This window comes from Ambystoma mexicanum, chromosome 2p, assembly GCF_040938575.1.
Source record: "Ambystoma mexicanum isolate Mex_15411 chromosome 2p, UKY_AmexF1_1, whole genome shotgun sequence".
NCBI classification, from domain to species: domain Eukaryota; kingdom Metazoa; phylum Chordata; class Amphibia; order Caudata; family Ambystomatidae; genus Ambystoma; species Ambystoma mexicanum.
In genome coordinates this window covers 780,987,222-781,013,180 of record NC_090923.1, presented here as the reverse complement: position 1 = coordinate 781,013,180, position 25,959 = coordinate 780,987,222, and positions in this window count along the sequence as shown.

Sequence of the window (25,959 nt, the reverse complement as noted above, 5' to 3'; positions counted from 1 at the left end):
GGCGGTAATGGTTAACGGTCACCGTTACCATTAACGGTGGCCGTTAACCATTACCGCCTTCCGTGTAATGAGGCCCCTTGTCCTTCATTGACCTATCTGTAGAAGGATTACTCGTGCAATGAAACTAATCCACGAGCATATGTTGAAACAATGTATTCAAATACTGAACGAAGAACATCTGTTTAAACTACATTGTATTAATGTTTAAGAAGGCCTGCATGGAAAACTTTGGAATACACAGTTATTGCATACGCTTGTTGATACATGTATTAAAGGCAAACCAGTTATATGCGGTTATTTGAGACTTGGCACGAACCCTAGATCGGTGATGTATTAAAAGGAATATTAACCCGAAATGGGGCTGGACATCGCGTCCACTAAATGTATAAAAAGCGAATGCATTCTAATGTACAGCGTCTCTCAGTGAACACACTGAACCACGCTGGAGTTTGTTGTGTTGTACTGAGGGCCGAGAGCTATCTGATTTTGCTCTGTAGTAAAGTACTTTGTATGTTCCTTTGTAACCCGTGTTCGGTGTATTTCCTTTTGGGGTACTCATCTTCGATATTCTTTTTCTGTTTTCACACTTTGTCAAAAAAATAATAATAATAAGTACCAACAAAGTTCAAATATTTATTTTAATTTATTTTATTTTAACTTATTTTAATTTCCTCTTCCAGCGTTATATGAACGCAACCGATAACGCTGACCAGCGCGGATAGCGCCCGGGTCGTAGAAGCACTTGCAGGTTAGTGCCTGCAGACGCTAAATGAAAGTATGAATAAGCACAACATTCGGTGAGAATTAACAATGTTTATGTCAATTAGCAGCGCTAAATAATATGGATTGACCAGATAAAATGCAAAAGTAATTCTATGATTACGGAGAAGATGAGATATATAGTTCTCTAAGTTTTTGTAATATGTGGAACATGTTTTACCATTGCATTATGAGTGTGTAAAGAATTAGCTAAATAAGACCCTTGCATAAACTCACAGGTATTTTAACACAAGTCACTAATAGCGACATATGCTTTTTTCTCTTTCTCTTTATGTGTGGTTGTTAATCGTTGTTGTTCCTGTGGGTACCCTGTTTTTCCAAATGTTTTTGTAATTTGTCTTTCCAAATGTTTTTACAATCTGTCGATTGAACGTGTAATTCTTGATGATTATTATATATTTTTTTTTTTGATTAATGGAAGAACAATTTTTAGTAATCCTGTGTAGATTTACCCGGCTCTGAAGAAGGAAATCAGTATTTCCGAAATGCATTAGCCATAGGGTTTTCGTTTGCCTAAAAAACAGCATATTGCAAATTGGTGCTTTTTAACCAATGATAAGCATTTATTAATTCGCAACTTAGTGGATTAAAGAAAATTAGCTTAACACTATTTGAACTTTGTTGGTACTTATTATTATTTTTTTTTTGACAAAGTATAATACAAAACAATTAACCACATGTGGTAATTATAGGTGTGCGGCCCACACCGATGGCTAAACAGCCTAGGCCCTTTTTCTACAGGACTTGCGGGGGTACCTGGGGTTGGGGAAAAGGTCACTGGGTGTAGTGGGACAAGGGCAGACTAGCAATGGGCTGCCTGGGGTGGGGCGGAGGTCAGTGGGAGTAGTGGGAGTTCACAGGATCTGACGGGTCTGCCTGGGGTTGGGGGCCAAGATCAGTAGGGGTAGTGGGAGATGACAGGACTTGAGGGGATTTCCTGGGGTTTGGGTGGATGTCAGTGGGAGTATTGGGAGCTGGCAGGACCTGATAGGGTAGTAGTAATAATGAAAGGGGTATGCCTGCAATTTAATCCCTGGTCCTTCAGGCAAAGTACAACACAATCGAAAACAGTGGACCAGTGGAATGGGATGACGCAACAAATTATTCACTCAAGTACAAATTTTAATAATTCACTACTATAAATTTCACATCATTAGTGCATATATGTTATAGAATCATAAAATCCAATTTATCACTTCCACACTCTTATATCAGGCATTCATTCTTAATCCCATACTTTCAACAACAACTCATCATCAATAAAACCACATTAGCATAACCAGATAATGTAAATTATTGTAGTTCCTCTAATCTTCCTATATTTATGACCCAATCTATAGTATCAGGTGTCAGAGACTCTGGCATTACAGTTATTCCAGAGATGCACTGTAGATCGTCGACACGTGTTTCGGTCACAAAGACCTTCTTCAGGACGTAGGGCACCCAATAGTACTACTGCCCTTCTTGGACACGTATGAGTCAGTGTTCATTCTAAAAAACATATAGAATCATAAAAACAATGTCATCCCTTTCTATTTCAACAGTGACAAAATATTGTCAAAAAAGTGTCTTGTAACTAGAAACACATCGGCCTACTCACCCCCAGGAATTTATTCAAAGGTATGCAAGTTGGCGCAAGGAAAAAATCCTCCGCAGGATTCAGTAACACTTTAGAAATCCTGCAGATCAGTAAAACAAAACGTGCCATTTTAGTTTGATTCTAATCGCCACCACTGTTGCACATTTTTCATGCTTAGCCCAACTACAATAAAAATCAAAAAACAAAAAGATGTATTTACACATACCACTTCCATCCAGTGTAGATTTATTTAAGGCGTAACTCTGCACGTATTCGGTGCAGTCCCCAATTTTCTTTTCATTGGTCAATCAGGTCCACTGTGAATACTTCCACAGACCCTAATGCGGTCAGTACCACTATATCAAAATATCAAAAGAGAGGACGAACATAGTTGATCACTTGTACCTCCATACCGTGGAGACTCACTCAATAACACCCTGTATCACAAACTGGGATATGAAATAAAATACAATACACCCGGCATCATGCCCATGGTGGGGGAATCACCGTGACCCATGGAGGTCCCTTATCCCCTGACTCAACCACCTATCATACAGTCCCATCTCCGTGCTTTCCCGTGTGTCCTTTCATTACATTTCCTCCTTAAGTTTACCGACGCGCGCCGATATCAATACTCATAGCTCACTAATGCACGGTGTAGTACAAATTCCAAATTACAAATTACAAAAATGTGATCCCGCAAGACACACATATCACATACACCCGTGCACTTATCACTGTAGCCACTCGAGATCACAGTGTACTCGCACTCACCAGCGTCAGCTTGTCGGTATGCCCCGAGCAACACGTCTCCTCGCAATTTGACAAACACTGTATCCGGTATGATACCTCCATTTAAACACACGGACGTCACTGCACGGGCCACCGACATAAAAGAGGGACCAACAAACCTCCTCACAGGGCTGCCAACACAAAAACAAGACTGACAACCAGCCGTTCGACAGTGATCGACACTTCCTTCCCTATACCTCTAAATGCGTAGGATACTAACCCTATTTCCCATATGTTTCTGAACCACTGTCGCAAGCAGCACGCAATATTTTCTTTTTTATTGTTATTTTTTATTTTTCATTTATTCTTTAGTTCGGGGCCAAGTTTTATACTAAAAAATCCCTAGTACTTTAGATAGGGTCATAATTAAACAGACATGGTTCACCCGGTTTATTCTTTTGTTTTTGGTACATATTGTGTGTCGTTACATAAGACGTCTCTCACATGGTGATGCATTCGCCAAAACACATGACAAATATTGAATAGTTATTACAACAATTTTTCTAAAAGCAATATTTACTTCATATACTATTTGCTGCAAACTATGGCCGCATGCCACATACTTTTATATATACACAAATAGTATCAGAGCTACTTTTGTTCAGATATTCTATTTCTGTTCCGTTCTACTTCTGTTTATGTATTTACATCAGTTTATTCCACTCAACTGAAACATTGAGTCCTTTCCGAACAGTATCAAGAGTATAAATCCATTTCTGTTCTATACGGTGTAGTATCCCCCCCATATCTCCACCTCTCATGTTGTTCCTTATGTGTTGGAGTACAAACCATCGTAAATCAGTGTCCTTATGCTGAAATTTCGTGAAATGGTCAACTAAGGGTTTATCCGCCACTTTATTTCTTATGCAGCTGCGATGTTCAGAGACCCGTTGTCTAGCCTCGCGTTTTGTTTTCCCCACATATAGCAGTCTGCAGGGACATCTAATGATATAGATCACATTTTTAGTCAGGCAATTGGTGTGATGTTTCATTTTCCAAGTTTTTTCACCATATTTGAACTCTCGTGTAGTTTCAGTGAGTGGACACGCCACACATTTGCCACATTTATAGTGGCCCGTAATGGGCGGCAATCCCCATTGGCTGTTAATAGTTTGCTCTCTGTTTGGTTCCTTATAGGTGTGTACCAATCTTTGTCTTAAATTTTGATTGCGCTTGAACGCAAACATTGGTCTATGTGTCAGTGTCCCTGGTTGTTTAATCAAATTCCAATGTTTATTGATGATCTTTTTTATGTCACAACTCACAGGATTAAAAGTGGTTACGCAAACCAGGCGTTCCACTTTTTTCTTTTTTCGGGTAGTAAGACACATCTCTCGGTTGGTATATTCGGCTCGTTTCATTTGATCTTTAATCAATTTTCTGGGATATCCTCTGTTCGTAAGCCTTGCCTTAAGTTGCTCAGCATGTACTTTGAACTCATCTTTCTCTGCGCAGTTTCTCCTAATACGCAGAAACTGCCCATAGGGCAGGTTCTGACGTAAACTCGCCGGGTGGAAGCTATTGAAGTGTAACAGAGAATTCTTATCGGTGGATTTTTTAAAAAGGGTAGTAATTAGTTGGTTCCCAGATTTTTTAATTATTAGATCTAGAAAACTGATTTGGCGATAATTATACTCTATAGTGAATTTAATATTATTGTCACACTGATTAATCCACACATGAAATTCCATCAATGATTCTACGGAACCCCTCCACACCATAAAAACATCATCGATGTATCGTCTCCATAACACCAGATGATGTTGCAACGTGGGCAGGGAACTCAGAATGTTATCATGCCCCAAGATGAATTTATCTTCATGGTCGGCCATGTAAAGGTTGGCAACATCAGGGGCAAAAGTTGCCCCCATACTGACCCCCTTCTCCTGTTTATACAGTTGGTTTTTGAACAGGAAAAAATTCTCTGTCATTGCTAGTCTTATGCATTCCTGGACAAACTCAGTTGGAGGTTGGTGCGGTCTCGTTCTCTTGTTTAGATATCTCCCCAATATATCCAGGCATTCTGCCTGTGGAATTGCCGTGTATAAGGACTCCACATCCATAGTGACCAAAATATCTGACTGTTCCACATGTATGTCACTTATGATCTTAATCATGTGTGTCGAGTCCCGAACATATGATGGCATTTCCAAAACAAAAGGCTTGAGAAAATACTCTGCATAGACCGATAAGGGTTCTAACAGGGAATCAATGGCAGACACAATGGGTCTGCCCGGGGGATTAGTTTGGCTCTTATGTATTTTTGGAAGTATATAGAACGCCGCCTTCTTGGGTCCATTCTTATTCAAAAAACGGCATTCATCTATACTAATCCACTCTTCCCTTATTGCATGGTTGGTCAAGCTCTTAATTTCCTCCTGCAGCCTACTCGTGGGATCGACCGCCAATTTCTTATATGACCTCCTGTCATTCAGCAGTCGCATACATTCTGTTTCATACATAGCAGTGTCAAGCACCACAATGCCACCTCCCTTGTCTGCGGGTTTAATGGTGATCTTTTCTTCTCCGCATAGTTTCGTCAGACTCTTTCTCTCTTCAGCTGTTAAATTATCTGGCTTATGATTCTTTTTGGCAATAGCCTCAAGTATCTCCCGGGTTACTAGATTTTCAAAGGCCAAAATCTCAGGTGTACATGTATGTGGTGGAGGGGTAAAGGTAGATCTTTCTTTTAGCCCGCTAACATTCGGTACTTCTCTGGAATTAGATCCACTTTCATTAGGGTGTGCAGGGAGGTAGACCTCAAAAAAGTGTTTTAATCGTATATTTCTAAAGAACTTTTGGAGTTCAAGCTCTGTATTAAACCTATCTGCTCTAGCAGTAGGGACATAAGATAACCCCTTCGATAATAGATCTAAATCAGCTTTCTCGAGATGATAGGGAGATAAGTTGAAAATGGGTAGTAGGTCCAGGGAACTCTGGTTCATTGGTTTGAATACCACTGTCTGGTTCTCATCCCTTGTCCCTGTCCGTACTGTGGCTGGCGCTGTCTTGGCCTGCCTCTTGATCCCCCTCTGAAAAAAACCTGCTTCTGAGTTTGTTGATTTTGTTGATTTTGTCCTCTACCCCCCGTAGAGCCACTTGTACCTGCCTGGTTTAGTGATGGATCTGATCCACTTGAGGAGCCAGAAGTATTCGAAAAAGTAGCATATCGATTATTTCTGCGATAGTTATAACCCCCTACAGGTGGGTCTGTAAAAAAACCTTTTCTTAGATAGGGATATGTCCTTTCTTCATTATAGTTGGTAATATCTTTTTGTAATTTCTTAACCTTTCTATCCAAGTTGAGTTCTTTAAACTTCTTAATTTCTTCTTCTAATCCCTCCAATTGTTTTTTTGCATCTTTTATCGTGGTATTTTCTAAAAATGCTTTCTCCAATGGGCCTCCTGGGGTTTGGGCAGAGGTCGTTGGGGATAGTTGGGATGTGTCTGGCCTTGAGGGGGCTGTCTGGAGTTAGTGGCAGTGGTCGATGGGAGTAGAATAATGTGGCAGGATTTGAGGGCACTGCTCGGGGTTGGGGCAGAGGTCAGTGGGGGAAGTGGGATGTGGGAGGATTGAGGGTGCTCAATGGGATTGGGGCAGAGGTCAGTCGGGTCAGTCGGGTAGTGGGAGATGGCAGGATTGAGGGGTCAGCATCAGCATGTGGTGGAGGTCAGTGGGGTAGTGGGAAGTGGCAGGACTTGAGGGGGCTCTTTGAGTTGTGGCAGAGGTCAGTGGGGGTAGTGGGAGAAGGGCAGACTAGCAGGGATCTGCCTGGGGTTGGGGCAGCAGTCCATAGGGCCAGTGGGAGGTGACAGGACTTGAGGGCTGCCTGGGGTTGGATGCACAGGTCTTTGGGAGTAGTGGAAGGAGGGTGGACTAGCAGCAAGTTACCTTGGGTTAGGGTGGAGGTCAGTGGAGCTAATGGGAGTAAGACAGACTAGCAGGCAGCTGCCCAGGTTTGGGGCAGAGAACATTGGTGGTAGTGGGAGGTGGAAGGAGTTGAGTGGTCTTCCTGAGGTTTGGAAGGAGGTCAATGGGAGTAGTGAGATGAGGGGAGACACGCAGTGGGCTGCCTGGAGTTGGCGTAGAAGTCAGTGGGGGTAGTGGGAGGTGGCAGAACTGGAGAGGTCTCCTTGGGTTGTGGGCAGAGGTCAGTGGGGGCAGTAGGAAGTGGCAGGATTTGAGGGGGCTGCCTGGAGTTGAGGTAGAGGTCAGTGGGAATATTGGGATGTGGCAGGACTTGAGGGGGCTGTCTAGGCTTTGTGGGAGAAGTTGTTGGGGGTAGTGTGATGTGGCAGGATTTGAGGTAGCTGCTTGGGGTTGGGGCAGAGGTCAGTGGGGGAAGTGTGATGTGGCAGGATAGAGGGGGCTGTCTGAGATGAGTTATGGGGATCATCTCACAGTTTTACCAGGGTGTTTCTTTGAGTTATGGTTTGTTAGGGAGAATTCTCATTCAATGGCCAATTTCCCTTACCTAGTGAGTCCCTCAGCAGCTTTTCTGGATTTCTGGAGTTTATTTTTTCTACTTGGTAAGAGTGTGAGCTTTTCCCCCACTCTTACCATGTGTATTTCATCTGTTTTTGTGATTGTGGACTCTGGAGTACACTACTTCAGTAGCCCCACTCTTTTGTGTGTTAGACAGCACCTTCAGTGCAGTGACACAGGGTTGTCTTTTCGACTTCCCACCGACTCCATTTCTGGGGCTGACTACTGTCCCCCAGAAAAGGGTGAAGTTGCCATTACATTTACATAGTCATTTAACCACAGCTCCAGTACACCTCATCTTACATGGAGTATTGGAAAGGGTTAATTCTTAGCCCTTTTTATCTGTACCTCTTGGAGCATTGTTTCGCTCCCTTAACATTAAGACTTGTCAGGTGGCAGTGGTATCTACTCTAATTTTCCTACTGCGATTATATTACATAATGTGGTATTGTTTTAGGCTATTCTGGTTGGGCTTAATCGCCATTTTTTTTGTTAACATCCTTCTTGGGTCTTTCTTTGCGTGGCAAACCAGGTTTGCCTCCTTTGTTCGCCAACCTTTGGCGGGCTTCTGACCGTCTGGGTGTCTAGATGGGCTGAATGTGAGGGCTGGGTGTAGTCACCCCCTGCACAGGGTCTCCTTGGAGACTGAAGTCACACTTTGTGTTGATTGGCTGAGGTGGTTGTCCGGGCTGGACAACCCCCCTGCTGAGTGATTGATAGCCAGGCTGTGTGAATGGGGGATTTGGCATAAAAGGCAGGACTCTTGAGCTAGAAGGCAGAGTCGCCTCTGGAACTACAAGGAACCAAAGAGAAGCAGAGAAGAAGACGGCTGCTGCAACTCCGAGTCCCGGTGAAGCCCTGCTGCAGTCCTGAGCTATCTACCCCTTCAACGACTAAGAGAAGATCCAGTCCGGAGTCTTCTTCCCTTGAGCCTGGTGGGATCAACCACTTTGTCTTTTCTTCAGTCATAGAATCCTCTCCTGGGTCCAAATCACTGATGTGCAGTAGTGGTCCGGATAGCCATCAGAAGAGCCTTCTCCTGATTTAAAGGAGCGCACCTTTTATTCATTGTTGTCTTTTTCAATGCTGTTGGCCTCATCACTGTGTAGTGCAGATTGCTCGAGACGTCCTCCTTGTCCCCACGACTAAAGCCGCAGGAATCGTGAGTCTGCAGGAACTACCCTGAACAACTGCCGTGGCACCAGCTTTTCTCCAACGGAATAAGGTACCGTGCACACTTGGTTATTCTCTCCGTCTGACCAGCTGGAGTCAGGGTGAACCCTTTTCCTCCACAAAGATCTGTTCTTTCTTCGCTCCCTCTTATAACTTATAACTTTTCCTTCCATTTGACAATCTTTGCAACTCTTCGCATCTCAAATCTCGAACGTGTGATCCTCGGCAACTGAGCATCTGCTCCCTTGACACTGGCGCAGGCCAATTGACTTTAAATATGAATCTTTGAATAAGTCCTCTAGTCTCCTTGCATTGAAAAAGTATTGCCTATGATCTTTATCCGTCTTTCCCTTGTTTGAAATTCTTAAGTACAACAAGTGTTTTAACTTTGTGAGCATTTCTATCCATGGGTACGCGTTAGTATCGCAACACCAGTGTGTCAAATCCTAATGTACTTACCTTGAATTTACTGGAAAAGGTGGAATTGGTTCTGTAGTGTATTGTACGTGTGGTTTTGAAATTATAGAAGTGTTGTGTTTGATAACAGATCGTTTAAAAATAAATGTACTTATATTTTTTACCTAAAACCTTGAGTCAGTGTTTGCTTGAGTCACAGTAATTGTGGTCCTTTGTGTAATCTCTACTACTGCTCATTTACTATTGACATAAGTCTGGTGGCTGCTCCGCTACTGCTATCACTTTAACAGTGTAGTACAGGTACAGGCTTGTACCAAAGGTGATCTTGTGTTAGCACTTGTAGTCTTAATTTTGTGTAGTGGTCCATAAGGGCACTGCACAGGATTCTGCCTAACAGGGTTGGCGATGGACAGTTTTGTTGGGGTGCTGTTTTATGTTAGGAGATACGTGCTGCTGTTTTGCCAGGTTGCTGCTTTGATTAAGGGGGTATGAGCCACAGTTTTGCCAGGCTGCTGCTTTGAGTTACGGGGATGGTCCACAGTTTCGCCGAGGTGTGGCTTTGAGTTAGGGGGCCGATACGCAGTTTCGCCAGAGTGCAGCTTTTTGAGTTTGAGGTGACAATGCACAGTTTCTCTGGGGTGCTGCATTGAGTTACTGGGATCCGGGCTGCAAATTCACAATGGGGGATGCTTTGACTCAAGGGGTACAGGCCACAGATTTGCCGGGCTGCTTCTTTGAGTTAAGGGGGATGGTCTGTAGTTTCACCTGGGTTTTACTTTGAGTCAGGGGGACAGGCTGCAGTTTTGCCAGGGGGATACTTTGAGTTTGGAGGGATACTCCACAGTTTCCCCAGGGGTACGGGATCCTTGTGTAATGGTTTAGTTTAGTTACTTGTTGTATTACTTGATTACTTTTTGACATTTGCCCATCGCAAATGTTGTTTGATAGTGCTTGTTTCTGCTTGCGCGCGGGCGTGTTGTAAATTCGAAATAGTTTTTGTTGAATGCGAAAGTCATAAATCATAAAAAAACTACTTACCACCCCCTCCTTTTTTAGGCAGAGGAGGGCGGGGAGGCCAGGAGGCCCATTTGGGGGACAGCAATGGTTTCCACCCTATGCCCAGCCACGATGTCAATTCCGAGGTTGGAGACGTCCAACCAGATAACCATTAGCCAACAACAGATCCCAATTTTCAAATTGGCAAACATAGAGCTGACATCTTCCCAAATGTCAGTGTTGTCCAAAGGGCTACCATGTGTAGCGACACAACCTACAGATTGCTTTGAAACAGAACTGGAAATCCGTCGTTTTCTGAGAACTGTCCGTTTTAGAGTCTTTTTCAATGATTTTCCAGATAGTGAACCAGACCTAGACACAGGTCTACGCATCCCCTCTACTTTTAAAGCACAAGATAATGAGATGCTAGAGAAAGTTTGACTTTTGAGAAATGCATCTTCAGAGACCTTGCAAAACACAACCTCTCCCTGCAGGAACATAAAGATTTGATTGAATCATCTAAAAACTCTTCAATCATAATAAAACTAGCTGACAAGGGTGGGGGAATAGTTGTAATGTCGTAAATTCAATATCTGGACATGATGAATGAACTATTACAAGACCAAGCAAGTTATACAAAACTTAGAATACCGACAATTTATGCACTCCTGAAGATACATAAAAATATGGAAAGGCTGTCCGGCAGACCCATAGTTTCGGGATGCGGGTCCATACTCGAGCCTTTGTGTAAATTCATTGATACATTTCTAAAACCTTTAAGTACCCATACAGAAACATATTTCAGAGCCACCACTCATACAATTAAGATCTTTGAAAACCATACCTTTGACAAAACCACTCAAAGACTAGTAACAAGGGACATTGAGTCCTTATATACTAGCATACCTCAAGATCAGGCAATCAACTTTATGCAACATTTAATTACGCAATTTGACACACAGGAACAATTTCCACACAACTTTATTTTAGCACTTATGACTTTGCCATTGAACAAAAACCACTTTGAATTTAATGGCCAATTTTACCTCCAGACCAAAGGCACAGCAATGGGGGTTGCATTTGCCCCTAGTTTAGTGATCCTTTTCATATCTAACTTTGAATCGCAGCACATCTTATCCATCACTAACCCCTATGAAAACTGTATCATGAATTGGAAGCGTTACATAGACAATATTATTTTCCTTTGGGAAGGCTCTGATTTGGCTTAATAAAATAGACATCAATATCCGGTTCACAATGGAATTTAGCATGATAGAGATTGTGTTTTTGGACCTTGTAATTAAAGACGAATCAGGCAAATTAAAATGTTCCCTGTACCGAAAGACAAGTGCACGCAATAACTTACTCCACTACTCGAGCAATCATCCACGTCACCTTTGTGACAATTTGCCATATGGACAGTTTCTCCGCATCCAGAGGAACTGCACCAATCTAAGCGATTTTTATGAACAATCAGATAATATGGGTGCTCGACTTATTGAAAGAGGGTATCCAAAAAGACTCATTAGCAAGGCAAAGAAGAGGGCACGCTTTACTGACAGGGATATATTACTTTCCCCAGATATGGCACGTAATTCATCCTCTGAAACCAAAAAAGCAAAAATGACTTATGTCATCACTCATGGACCACACACTTTTCAGATTAAGAAATTAATTTCAAAATATTGGCCCATTGTTAAACTAAGTCTTCCTGATACTCCATTGCCTAGATTTGCCTTAAAGAGGGTGACAAGCATTCAAGACAAACAGGTACACTCAAACTTTAAGAAAGATCCACCCAGAATGGGATTATGAGACCTAAGGACTACTGTGGGCCATTTCCCGTGCAGATATTGCTCGGTTTGCTAGTTTACTAAGAAATTGAAAGGGTTTAAAATTGGAGCAAAAACTTGGACTCTTTCCTCTCTCACCAACTGCAAAACCAAACAGGTAGTATATTGCATTGAGTGCCCCTGTGGGCTCCGGTATGTTGGACAAACTTCCCGTCCTGTCCACAACGAATCTTGGAGCACCGCTCCAGAATTAGGTACAAAACAGAATCTGCACCCCTTGTGAACCATTGCATTGAACTACATCATACGGCCAATGATATTCATAGGTGGATTTTAGATATTGTAAAAAGCTCCACAAATGTCTCCCGCTGTCTTTTACAGAAGGAGGCGAGATGGATTTATCGACTATCCACTCACACCAATGGGCTCAATGAGGAATTTGTTCCATTGACGTAAAGCCCTCTTCCTTCCCCTGGTCCATCATTGCTGTATATCCCTTGTTCCTTGGTCTCCGGCCAGTTGTACACTTCCCAGGCAACCCCTTTATTTAAAAACAATCGACAGGTTCGAATGCAACAATCAGGATGTCTCGACACTGGGTAGTTTCCGAGATACAGCAGGGATTCCCAAACGGGACAGTGGCGATTTCTCTGCTCTGGGTGGAGGAATCAGCCCAATTCCACTGCAGCAGGCTTCAGGGTCAAGGGGGCTTTTTATTCAATTTTTACTAAATTGGTGCTACCGGTTTTGGTTTTCGCCATCTGCCACAAAATTCGTCAACACATTTCTTGTCCTTCTTTCGCAGCAAATTTTGAGTGAGGTTGCTCCTCGTACCCATCACCCTCTTTTCTCTTTTTTCATCTTGAAGCAGACAGTACAATAGCCTCTGATTCATGTCCTCAACCACATGCGCTAACCAGGGCAGGTTTTTTTATTCCAAATAGTTAAGCACCTGAGTCCCTTGGCACATGTTTTCGGGACCCCTTTGAGATTTTCAATCTACAGGTTTTCTTTATATTCTTTTTTTCATTTCTTTTCATTTAATGGTTCCCCAATGTTCTATTTAATGTTTCACCAAATATTGTCTCCACACTTTCCCTCACATGACCTGAGCCGCGCAATTAGTCATGCATCCAATATTAGAAACCCACTTTTATACAAACGCTACATTCAGTGTTATCCACCTGCATTTATACAAATAGATGCACATCAGATGCACGTCTACACAAACATTTTTTTGAGTAGCGCAATAAGCCATGTATCCAATATTGGAAATATACTTCTCTGTAAATGCAACATTCAGCGTTTTCCGCCGGCATCTATAAACACAGATGCACGTCAGAAGCACGTCTATATTATCATTGTGTAACTCTTGCAAACGTGTACAAATAGTTGCCATGAAGTGAAGTTCTCATTCAGGGAGGTCATAACAGTTACGGTTGCACTGAATTGGTACATTAGGATCGAAGGGCCCGGTGTTAAGAGGGATTTCTGAACTCTGACCTGGAGGGGCAGAGGTTCAGAAGGCCAGCCTAGTTTCTTGGAACAGGGTAACCTCTGGACAAGCCAGACCAATCAGTGTAGCTATGGCAGGCTGTAAAGACTAAGTCTCAAGAGGGGTGACGGTGACTGAAAGACCTCAATGAGCACACAAAACAAGGACACTTACAAATGGCTCCAGACAGGTATTATATTAAAAATATAGACACATTTATTACAAGGCCTTTGTAATATAGACCATAGCAAAGAATCACAGTAATACTAGAGTAAACCAATACATCACAATCAATACAATATATATACAAGACCAGAGGGGTCTAATGGATTAAAGAGCACGAAATATGTAGACCACCTAGATGGGGAGGAAAACAGGCAGTGCAAGTAATCTTTAGACCCAGTTCCACATCAATAATACACCTAACTAAGAGGCAGTCCAAGCCCTATGAAGAGAGGAGCATTATGCTCAATAGTACATGCACACGCTTGTGCCAATGGACAAAATAGGGTCTCTTCAAGGGTCACTAGCAGCTCAGGAAGGTGGATATGACGATGAAGAACAAGTTCCCACTATTCAAGCAGGACCTTCACTTGGGGGCAGAGGCAGGTTGAGAGTGCAGGATGGAGTCGCTATATAGCAATAGCTGTGGAAACAAAAAGGGCCCTCAGGGGCCACTTTGTGCATAACAATGGGCTCCTGTGCTAGGGGCCACTGGTTGGGGTATGGACTACTCACCGGTCCCCGACGCAGGCAGACCCAATCTTCGCCAGTACAGTCCACTTCGCTGGCAGGTTCGAATGCAACAATCAGGATGTCTCGACACTGGGTAGTTTCCGAGATACAGCAGGGATTCCCAAACGGGACAGTGGCGATTTCTCTGCTCTGGGTGGAGTAATCAGCCCAATTCCACTGCAGCAGGCTTCAGGGTCAAGGGGGTCACAAATGCAGCGAATTTGCACAGGTCGTTGCCACAGCAGGGCAACACAGTACCGCGTTTGCTCCGGTCCGGGAGCACTCGTCTCACTTCAGACCTGAGAATCCCATGTGTACGAAATTCAGTGTGAGGGTGCTGTGGATAAATAGCAAGCAGTATACCAAGTTCCGAGGGCCTCCTCAAAACCGTGGCGGTAACAGAGCAAACGTCCCGTGTAAACTGGTCAGCCCACTGGTTGGCCCAGGGACACTTCCGAAGAAGCTTACTTGCAGGGTTTGTTGAAGGAGCCGAGAGTAGTTGATCCCACTATTCCAATGGGTCGAAGCATCTTCGCAGACCTTCTAGGATGATCAGATGTAGAGGGGTCCCATGGACGACAGTGGGCTCAGGGTGCCAACCCTTCCAGCGGGTCACCAGCGGTTCCTCGACTCGGATTCTTGTTGTAGGATACTTGGCTCCTTATCCTTTGTTCGTGGATGCAACTAATGCAACTCTAAAAATAATGCATTTAGATTTTTTTATGGAAATGTGAGACAAATGCAAAAACAGTTCCATTGTTGAGATAAAAAGTTTTTTGTTGTTCATTCAGAAAGACAATTAATATGATCTAAAGCATTCAATTTGTATTTTTACAAATACAATTCCCATCTAAAAGAGAATACAAAATAAATTTCAATATTTAGTGGTTCATTCCACTCAATATTGAAATTTATTTTGTATTCTCTTTTAGATGGGAATTTTCTCACATTTGTCTCACATTTCCATAAGAAAATCTAAATGCATTATTTTTAGAGTTGCATTAGTTGAATAAATGTATGAATGTCTGTGATTTAGGATGTTTTTTATAAAAAGGAATTAATGAAAGATGTGTAAAATTAACTTTTTACTTCAATTTATAATTAAAAGAAATTGATGATTTGATGTAACACCTTTTGCCTTGTCCTTCAGTTGCTCTCTTAATCTGGCACCACCACCTGTTTCATATACTTCAAACTTTTTTGGCCTGGTTCCCCCCTGAGCAAAGTTTGGGCAGGCCGGGCCCCCCTAAAAGTGCCAGATGGACAGTATGTAGAAATCGCTATGAACTTTTGCATGCCGTCACCGCACCCTATTCCCAGTACAGACCCTGGGCTCTCCCCACCCTACACCCAGCACTATCCCAGTGCTGCCGCCCATCCTGCTCCCACCACAGTCCCATAACACAAACATACACACATCCATACACATTTAAATAAAAAATAAATCACCATAAACATACCTTCTGTTGTGGCCTGCGCGTGGTTGCTAAAATGCCCCGCTCAAGGTTGCTCTGCCCATATGTGCGAGGAGGCTCAGGAGCCCCCCTCGCACATACATACATGCAGTGCCCCAGACAACATTTCCAATGAGCTATGCAAGGCTGGCGAAACAAAACACCCCCAGCGGTGCATAGCTCAGTGATCATGTGCGGCTGGGAAAATGAACTGTCAAAAGGCAAACAGTGTTTCCCTTTGACAGTTCAGCCAGCCCAGGAGCACTCCCTCAGCTGGAAAAAGCAGCTGAGGGTTGTGCTCAGTATTTTACTGAGCTTGTTCCTCGGCTCCTCCATAATGGGTGAGATGGCCAGTGTGTGGACGCCCCCTCACCCATTATGGATGAGCCAGCAGGCTTGGACTGGCCACTAGGGCAATAGGGCGATGACCGTACCAAAAATGCAAAATGCTAGTGTAGGCCAGTCAAAATGTGCTACTTTTTTGGCTAATGTGGGCCAGTTTGAGAAGTTACTTCACTATGCAGCTAGTAGTTTTGACCATTGTTGATGAATAAATATTCTTTAAACATCACAATTTGTTTACATTTGAACAAAATAACAACCCCTTGGGTACTATTCAAACAGCCTGTGACTGAAGGACTGAATATCCATTTGCAACTGCTCGGCATTTTTTCATTGGTGCCTAAGACCGTTTTATGGTCCAGTCTGACCATGTGAGCTGCCCCTTCCCATTGTCTACAATCTAAAAAAAAAAAAAGTTCTTTTTTTTTTCTTTTCATGCTGTGCTCTGGCGCCCCCCCCCCCCTCTGGTCTACAGTATCGACTCTTTGGAATCTCCCATGTTCTGGCAAATATTGATATATGGTAATGAACTCTTTTCTCACAACAGAAGTGGTGAAAATCTTGAGGCTTCTAAAACTTACTAGCAGGAGTGGTTCTTATTGGAGGAGAGTATGTGGGAGGATGGAGAGGTTAGGGGACAGGAGAGGTAGGAACGTGTGAAGAGTAAAACCAATAAACCTCTCAGATAATTGATTGGCCCACCTAGGTAGATACATCAAGAGTTTTTTGTAGGTATCATTAGCAAGCATGGGATTACCTTTAAGTTGTTTCATGAACCTTAATTGTTATTAGAGAATGTAAGGTGGGACATTCGATCATCTAATTTATGGGCCTGATATTTGCTACTGTGTAATGAATTTGTTTTTTCTTTCCTCACTTTCTATCTCCTTTTCCTTTTCTTTTTTTCTTTTCTTTTTTCCTGTTCTTTTATTTTTGTTTGTTTGGTAATTACTGTAATTAGAAAATTGATTACTACAAATGTATTTATTTTTGATATGTGTGTAAAAGGTCATGATTTGTCTTGGCTAAATCACATTAAATAAAAAAATGTAAAAATTAAAATATAATAAAGTAAGATTTAAACAATTTGTGAAGGTAAACTATTTTCAAATAGTAATTTCATGTCTGCAGATAATTGTACTGGTAGCCTTGCAAATGTCTGTCTTGGGTTGGGTTGATTAAGATATGTATAAAGTAGCACTGCCTTTTTAGATAAAGACAATTTCCTGGAGACAAAGGTTTGCATTTGAGCAACATAGCATACCCACAATGCCTTTCAGTTATGGATCAGAGCGTGAGGTGAACTTCCAGCGAAGGAATGTGTGACTTGACTCAAATGGACTTTCCTATTTTAGCTTAACATTGAGGCAGTAACCATGACTTGTGTTGTGCACTATTCATTAGAAAAGGATGCATGTATTCTCTTGATTTGTTGACGCAATATTTCTTCAAACAGTTGCAATACATGTTTTACACTTGAAAAAGCACTACAACTTTTCAGCACCTCTCGCTTTGCTTCCAGGCAGTCTTAATTTGCCTTTAACTCTCCCCACTACTCTCAGATTGCATTTGCCAGGTGGTTGCAGTGCAGTTATTTGTTGAGGTTTTCTTTATGATTATCTTTTTAACGCCTCGCATCATTGCACAACGTGAGTCCAAGGCACCTCTGTTGTGGTGCAATCTGGGCCCACAGCGCATTGTTGGGCTTGCCTGGGGTGGTGTTGTGTGCATGTACAGTACTGCAGTTGGTCCTTTGCTCAGCAATTATTTTGTGATTCAGCTCACAAGTCAATAGTTTTGTTCAGTAGATTCTTAGCAATTGCAGAAAGACCTTTCCCTATATTTGCACTTTGTTTTGTAAATTAGTGCTTGTGAGTTTAAAATAAAGTGTAACATTGCAAGGACGTGATTATGAAAATGATTTGACACGTTTCCTGGATAAAGAGCACACAGTTAATATGGAGTTAAACAGTTGATGTTAGTAATGTTAGTAAGATGTGCATTTACTTGTTAAAATTGTATTAGTTCTTTACATGAATATTGTGCACAATTTACACGTACAAATTACACTGGTGGCCCAAAGTTTTGCCACATACAATTTAATTACGATAAACGTCTATATCAGTCTTTTCTTGTGCCTATCATATGTGCTAGTATGTTAGTTAAACTACCTTCCAAAACTTGATCTTTAGCTTCAACTTTTTGAACAAGTGTATATTCTGCCATATTTCAATAATGTCTCCCTATTTTAAGGGCATTGGCAACTCTGTAAATTAGTGTTGACAATTCACTTTCATACAGCAAGTGAAACATATGTATATTCATGATTAAATCTAAATCTAGGAACCGTTGAATATATAAGACTTGTTCTATATCCAGAAGCTCATATTGTACTAGTCAGTCATCTAATCTTCCCCTTCTGCTTTTGTAAATAATTTAGCAACTTTTTCTACTAAGTATGTATCCCATACACTTAATAATGTGTCCTTGTCTTGCCTCCCTCCAAATAATTCTATCAAATCAACTATAACCTCAATGGAATGTAAAGCGTGCATTACATATTCTTCTAGTTTTCTTTATTTTAGAGTTCAACGTTTTAAAATTGTGGCTGTTTTTCATGTACATCTGTAAGGCTTAGATTCATATGTTGCTCATTATTTACATTTGCATAATGTTTATTGTTAGCTTTTAATCATGCTAAACATAGATGGACTCTGTGTAAACCAGCAAGGGCTTGTGATACGTTTTTACTATTTTTTGCCACTCCATATATTGATACCAACATTTTGTTGTCAATAGTATGACTTACTCCGAAAGCTTCTTGTTGAAAGAAGACTGCAGACACTTTAGGTAAATTACTGGTAAATTCTTTTATTCAGTTACATTGTAAATCCATAAAATCTTCAGAGAGGAACGAACCCACTGGCTCCCATCACCCAGCTACAACTTGTAACTGTCTGTGGTGGAACACCAGCGACATAATATGTTCTCACTCATATGTACACATTCTTACATTCCACGATTCTCACTGACCTAATGCATTCCAGATTAGAATGCACCCATCCACACAGCAAAGCGCTTCACAACACAGCTCCCTTCCTTTCAGAACGCACACACCCATCATCCACACTCATACCTTCAACTCCAAGCCTCACATGGACAGAACCATGAAACATGTGAAAACGAATTAGGCCACACCAAACCCACTGCAGCTACCAAGACCAAGTGGAAGCCACATTTTCTCAAGCACATACACTGGTATGTAGGAGGCCCTCAAAGATATAGACATGCTTCCCACACTACATTCCAAAATAAACGGGAAACTCTTATATCCTCACACCCATTCATCACTCATACATTAAGAGAGCAGTTATGTTTTGTAACCATTTAGCATACTCAGTAACACACTTACTACGAGAGCACCCATGCTCATTAACAGCTGACATACCCACACTGCCTCCAGACCCACCTCCACTTGTAGTCATAACTCTGCACTAATTCCGAGAGCAGTGCTGCTGTTTGATAGCTGCCATGCTCTTGATGGCTCCAATCCATATAACCAGTACCACATGGTACTACAACTCTGTGCCCTTCTATCCGTACATCCGGTACCACACAGTAATATATCAAAATGTTTTGCTCCAATCCATACATCCAGTAACACACAGGTACTACACTAAACTCATTTGCGATCACTCCAAAGACTTGCACCCACACAAGTGTGAAGCCCAATAACACTAATAATGCCACACATTACCACAGGCACTGAGTTGGCAAAAATGAACAATATAATCTAAACAGCGAATACATATATTACAAAACTACAGGGATGCATTTTAGTGATGCCAACTACACATTATTTAAGCCATACCCATCCATATATACGAGTTAGTACACAACCAGCTTTGCGTTCCTAAAGTGGCACAGGCACATTACACATTGCAGCCCCCCCAATTTTCATCCAATGCAACTTACTTTTTCCGTTTTCCTAAAAGTCGTTTCTGCTCTTCTAAAGCATTACCTGCAAATTCTTCTAAAGGTTAATACCACAATACATATTGCCCTAACTCTAGCTTACTTTACAGTTTCTCCCAACTACAATTAGTAAAACATAGCTAGCTTTTATAATAGCCACAGAATAGTACACAGTACTTTCCCAAAGACATGTAAGGCACCCATTGCGTGAAGCCACCTCAACTTACACATTGGCTTTACCCTAAAAGTCCTCATTGGAGTTCCACAATGCTACACCCAGAAATCCTACCAACGTTTGATTAAACAACAGCATACACATTTCTGCAAAACAGTCCTAAATGCAAACATCTCCCTATTAATGCACACATTGCTCTCATACACAAACACACAAACTATCACCAAAACATTGTTGCAGACTTCGATGTCATTGCCTGCTGGTGCTACATCCACTTTATCATCCATGTCAATCTGCAGACTCATTGCAGACTCATTTACCATAAATTCCCTTTGGACGTGGCATAACCTGCAACAACGGTAACTGCAGGCACCCTCCCCACCTCATCCTATCTAATTGGTGCATATCAAATGGTGCATTGTGTGTTCATGCCGTCATGTTCATGAACTTGCTGCATGGTTCTTTCCTCTAGCCTGCTGCTCAAGTCCTCACCAGCCTGATCATCTGTGCGAGTCACCAGCTCCTCAGGTCCTCAGCATCCTCCATGTCATAATTTGGATTTCAGGTATTGTCACGGATGTAGCTCCTTCTTTCGAATGACCCCTTTAATGGCATGGCCATCCGATGCTGGTCATACCTGCCCCAGAGACCTCAGGAATTCCAGACTCACCACAGAATTCCATGGCACACGGAAGAGGCAATGCAGCTCTCCTACTCCAGTGCTCTGCCTCCTCAATTTGTCTAAGGCCAGATAGCTATGCCATCACCAACACGACCCTGAACCAGCCAAGGCAATCTCAGGCAAGTCACATTTTAACACTAAAACTCCTCCAATATGTTCACCAGTGCTCATGAGCAGGCTGGCACAGGTTGTTCCTCCCACCATTAGAACACTGCCAAGTCCAAAGAGTAGTCGAAATCTCCTTCATTTCCCTAGGTATATGGGGGAAATGTTCCCTCTTATTTCATTTCCCAGTCCTTTTCAATCATCTGTCTCATTTCCGTCCCTTTTCAATTCACGCAGCTTACCATGCTCTAGCAGGCCAGAGTGATGGGAGCTTATCTGTGGAGCAGTGGGCCCTCACTGGCTGCACCCTCTTTAACAGCTTCCTAATTTTGCTTTTCTTATTCCTCTGTTGTCTCCTTTAAGTTCAATGTAGCACACTAGAGTCTTTTTCTATGGTGACAGGGAAGACCAATTCCTCATCATTGTTGTAAAGAAGATCAGCAGCAACCTCGGGCAAGTTACTTGTAAGTTCCTTTATTCAGTTACAATTTAAGTCCGTAAGATCTTCAGAGAGGAACCCACTAGCTTCAACCACCCCGACTACATATTGCAACTGCATGTGGTGAAATGCCAGCAACATAACAGTCTATCAATCATGCATACAGCTTCTCACATTCTACCATTCTCTCTGACCTCAGGCATTCCAGACTAGCATGCATCGATTCACACAGCAAAGCACTTCACAACAGCCAGAGAGTATCATGTGTATTTAAGGTAAGTGTACCACTTTGGCTATTAAGGATTCAGTCAATTCTTTAGGTGGTATCTTTCCTGACATTGTTTGTAAGCATATCATTGTGTGAAAAGGACATATTAGTTGGGAAAGGTTATGTTCCTACAAGTTTAAGTCGTGCAATATTTTTGGAATAGGTTGTGTTTTCATATTATTTACAATGGAACAAACAGGAAGTGTATTCTCCTCTGAATATTTACACCACCATAAAAAACATGTTTACATGTTCTTTCTGTGGTATTTTTATATCCAAGAAACAAATACTTTTGAAGGCCTAGCCACATTATTGTTATCACTAGGTTCTTCATCGACTTGACAAAAGTAATTTACTTTTTTATTGTGTGTTTGTCCATAATATTCCCTTGTAAGTGATGTTGGTTAATTGTAAATGTGTAGATTTTAACTGGTTCATTGTTTGAAACATCCTTGCGTGTTGCATGGGTATTGTCGTTGAATTTCTAGGGTATTCTTTTCATTTGTTTCTTCAGAACATTTTACTATACATTTGGGATGTGTATAATTTGTGAATTTTGCACTCCCATACTTTCTTTTATCTGTAAAGGTAATTATGCTAGTTGGTTAAGTGAAGGAAAATGTGCAGGAATCATGCAAAATAATGAAATGTACTCTTGCAGAGATTTCCAAAAGAACAAGAAATGTGATGTTCCATTGCAAAATTAGCATTTTTCCTCTCTTTTTCTTTTGGCAGATTAAAAGTGTAAATCGTGCACCGCACGTATTTAGGAATATGTTCATTGCTTTACCAGTTTAAGCTTTGCACGTTTGTTTGGGTTGACTTTTTTTGTGGGACTGTTTTCAAAATTAATTAAATCATGAATTTGTCCATTTATACATTCATAGGCCTTACCTTCATTAGTGAAATAATATAGTAATATTCTTCTTCAAACTAATGTTTAGAAGAGGAAGTATGTATATACATTTACATTTTTCAAGGCTGTAATGGCCAAGATTTGTAAGAGCACTTTTACACTTGCATATAAACATTGTTAACTCCCCGTGAGCATTAACAGTGCATTTAAATTACTTATTTTAAATTAGAAATGCTTTGTCAACATTTTGAATGTCATTTTTTTTATCTAGGTATCTACATGTTAGGTGTATGTACTAATTCCGAAAACAGTTAATTAGAATTTAAGCCAATCATAGTCATTGTCCTTTATCTTAGTCCTTCCCCTTTGTCCTAGTGCTAGTGTCTCATCCTAGTCCAAGTCGCTGCCCTTAGTCCTGATATTGCATCCTAGTTCTAGCCCTAATTAATCTTCCTAGTCCATCACCCAATTCTTTTTATCTAGTCCCATGTACTAGTCCCACATCGTGGTCACTTGTCATTTTCACTGATCCAAGTACTTCATCCTAGACATAGCCCCTCATCATTGTCCATCACCCTACTCCTAGACCATAATTCTATTTGTTGCATTCCAGCCTAGTGCTATCCTCTGTCTCCCTTCGGAGTCCTAGTCTCCCTTCTGAGTCCTAGTCTCCCAGTCTATTGTCTCTCCCCAGTTCTAAACTATCATCCTAATCCTAGTCTCTTATCCTGGCCAACTATCATAGTCCGAGTCTCTTGTGCAAATAATTATCCATTATTCTAGTCCTAGTCCCTTGTCTAGACTCCACATTCAGTATCAGTCTTTTTCTCTAGTCTCTTCTCATCACTCGTCCTAATCTGTGTCCCTCTTCCTAGTGCCACATTTTAATCATTTATCCCAGTAGTACTCCCTGGAGGTCTTTAAAAATGTGCCGGTATCCTGCTGGTAATTCTGGTGGGATACCGTCAAACTGGCCAACAGTTTCCATTGCCTGATATCCCAGAATTACCAGGATATTTCAGGTCATGGAAAGGGCAGTAAATCCTCATTCCATGGAGTCCTATAGGAATCTATGGCTGGGATTTCCAGTATTTCTGGCACCGGTTATTCCAGTGCCAGAAATACTGGCTTTTTTTTGGCTAGTGGGGGCCTGATTTACCTCCAGATCTGTGCTGGAGATAAATCAGTGACCCCACCAACAAACTTGTAGCTTGCTGGTCCATGAAAATTCTGGGTCATGGAATTAGCAGCAATTTTACCAGCGATTTTTTTCAGACTGGCAAACTTGCAATGAGGGCCTGTTTCTCTTGTCCCAGTTGCTCATCCTAGTCCCAGTAGCATACCTCACACTTAGTATTTCACTCAGTTCTTGTCCTTGTCTCTCAACATAGTCTTAGGCTTCTGTGAAAAATCTGAGGGTGTTTCACTACTCAATCCCCAGGGATTCCTTACTGAGTTGGCCAGGGAAGGCACATTGCTATTGGATCCTGACCCTGGGGGTGGACAAGTGAGTGAGGATCACCTGCGTAGGTGGTTCTTGGGGAGTGGGGAAGAAAAACCAGACAGCGAGACATGATATCCCCCATTTCTGGATAATTATTTACCCTCTTTTCCTTCTACTTTTATGGGATACTGCAACTCCCATAATTCCCCTCCTTTCTGTATCAGCCCAATTACTGAGACGAAGAAGAACAAGACAGAGATTAGGAAGATCACCACAAGTATTATGCAATGGTACTGTCCAGTAATGAGACCAGGCAGGGTCAGGCACTCAGTTATGATCACACACATCTGAACCACATTGACAGCTACCCAGAGTATAAGAGGTGGAACAGAGAATCCCCCTGTGTTGGAGTTGGAGCCCAAGAAGGCACACGAGTTGGAGGTCGAACCGGCAGGTGAACCGGGTTGCCTAGGTACCCTAAAATCTGCCATTGGAGAACAAAACGCAGGGAAGCTGAGGGCCTGAGAGGTTGAAAGGCTGCAGAAAGCATGGCGAGGGAGCCGTGTCTCCAAGGAGCCAGACAAGGGTCGCTTGAGGACTCCAAAAAGAAATCCTGGCACAGGTGCCCGTTCCCCTGGGCGTGCAAGAAGGCCCGGAAGTGTCGGGGGGTCAGCAGAGGAGACCCTGACCTCGGCTCGCAACAATCAATAAAGAGAAACATAGCCGGTGAGCTGAAAGCAGAAGAGAGACCGGTTTGTGAAAGGCACAATGCACGAGTGAAATACAATGTTGCAAAATGAGGACACACATATGGCCAGGGAAGCAGTAAAGATTAAATCTTTAATTGTCCATTGTTGAAAGAGTATGATGAGAAGCAAAGTGATGGTGAGGCTACATGTACATTTACACGAATAAAGAGAGACTTTTGGAGATTGTGAATTACTGAAGCAGCTTTACTAAATGGAAGGGAAGCTGTGCAAGGCTTGAAGCACGAGCGAAAGTGAAATAAGAACTGTTATTTTGTTTATTTTGTTATTTACCTTTGGTTTATTATAAACCTTATAAAACACAAACGTCCAGTGAAAGAAATTTCAATGCATCACTCATCAATCATCATGGTTCTATTGCTCCCGCAACTGTACATGTTGCTCTTTGCAGATTAGTTCATTGTTGTTTTGTCCTTATTCTAGGCAGGCGGAATGGGCTTTCTTATGCATTTACATTACATGTCCCTCCCTCGAAAATCTGCTTAGAGCTATTTCCAGGAATTTCATTGCTGCTCAGATCATGCCCATGCTTTCTCCTGTCACGAATAAGTACCACCATTCTTGTGCTGTCAATGATTGAGGCTGGTTGATGACGTGTATCATATGTATAGTTCTTGAATGTGTAAGGTTTGTACTTGATTAGATGGTAGAGGGATTCTATCACCTCTTTTCTGCCACAGAACCTACACAATGGATCTAGATTAGATTGGTGTCTTTGCTTTTGCAAAACTTATCCAGTTGGTAAACTGTTCAGTCTGAACCACAGGAATAGGTCACAAAAATGTTTGGAAGGGAACTTGATCAGATATTTTGGCATATAATTGATAGCTCGTCTTTCGTGTCTGTGTGGAATTGTTAAGACGTATTTTGCTTTTGTTAGTTGCGTATTTATGCAATCTTGTCCTTTACATTTTTTTTCTCATGTTTGGATTGTGTATCAGAGTGCCAGCCGTGGTTCCTATGATCTCACGCCAGCTTGCACATCTATTTTTCCAGCTTTCTATTGGGTGTTCTCTATTTTCAAGATATGAGGTTCCAATGATGTCAAATCGTGGGAGATGATCTTTCATTTTGCATTTTCTGTAGAGTGACAGGGTTTTCCCGAGTATTATAGCTTCCATCGACTGTAGACCCAGCTCGTATCTAATGGAAGCCACAGGAAGCCCCTTTGGTAAACTTAACACACGTCTCCAAAAGATGTTGCCT